The 1268-nt window shown below is 30.6% G+C and overlaps 1 long non-coding RNA gene across 1 annotated transcript; it reads left to right on the forward strand.

Annotated features, from left to right (window-relative positions):
• The first annotated feature begins 922 nt into the window (after positions 1 to 922).
• LOC109593276 (uncharacterized) lies at positions 923 to 1224 on the forward strand. The gene is made up of 2 exons (XR_002190858.1): positions 923 to 1046; positions 1085 to 1224. It is a non-coding gene; the product is annotated as an uncharacterized LOC109593276 (long non-coding RNA).
• Positions 1225 to 1268: the final 44 nt, after the last annotated feature.

Raw genomic sequence — 1268 nt, forward strand, 5'->3', positions numbered from 1 at the left:
AAATTCTTAAAAACTAAATTTGACTGGAATCAACTTAAACTTTCTATACAACATAAGAACATGTAGATCTATATGCATCAGATAAATTAAAATCATAAAAATGGAGAAATCTTACCTTTTCAATTTTGGCAAAATTTGGTCTATTACCCTGCACTATAGACTAGTACAGGGGCTTTTGCCCAATTTTTGAGTAACTTTTAAAATTTGTAAAAAAATCTAATTTTGATTGGAATGAGCTCAAACTTTCTACACAACATAAGTACATGTATATGCATCAGGAAATGTAATAAAAATGGAGAACTTTCTGTTTTCAATTTTGATTGTACAATGAATTACATGTATGCTCTCTCCTCTTTTCTCTCATTCCTTCTTCTTACCATTGTTTTATTTCTAATGTCAAATATTCTTAATTGTCCATCATCACATACTGACCACAGAGCTTTATTACCTTCCATACAGTATTCATCAACTGCAGAATAAAGTAATAAAGTAATAATAATAATGTAAATTTATTAAATGCATAAACATACATATGTACATGATAACTATTAATTTTTACAAACATGTACATGTACACCAGAATCGTATTAAAAATGAAGAATGTCGTTTTGATAAAATACCATGCAATATACCCAGTACTATACCAGGTTCCTTTTAGGTGGTAGGTGAAATACTTAAACTTGATTGTTATAAAACTTTAACAACATGCCCTTCCAAATCATTTTAAATTTGCAAAGAAGGCTCCCCACGCTCTTCCCTCTCTCTATCTCTTTACTTTTTACGTTGTATATTTCAGTTTTATAAATATAGATCTAGTTCTAACATCATACATCATTGGTAGCACTGCCTGTCTATTAGTATCTAAGGCTGTCTTCAAAAAAGAAAAGAGTCCAAGAAACAGACATTTTAATGAAGGAGCATAGATATTAGAGTACATAGGGATTGGAAACGGGCCGTAGCAACAGGAAAATGCTAGTTGATAGTACCGTAAATAATTTCTCTAAATACTCGTATGTAAAATTAAAAATGGCTGAAAGTTGAAGCAGGTAAGCAAGCTTCTCAGGTGATTTATTGTTGCATAAAGTCTTATTTTGTGCAGGTAACCCTTCAATAATGTTTAGAGACATTCTTCCTGTTTGCCCAAGCTGTCTGCTGTAGCAATGTATCTGCTTGCAGTTTAAATTCAGTGTTTTATGAATTAGCAATCATTATTGATCACATTTACTATATTTAGTTCTATTTTTTGTTTTGTACAACCTATTGAATAG

This window comes from Amphimedon queenslandica, unplaced genomic scaffold (genome assembly GCF_000090795.2).
Source record: "Amphimedon queenslandica unplaced genomic scaffold, v1.1 AMPQUscaffold_2221_Cont25776, whole genome shotgun sequence".
NCBI lineage: Eukaryota > Metazoa > Porifera > Demospongiae > Haplosclerida > Niphatidae > Amphimedon > Amphimedon queenslandica.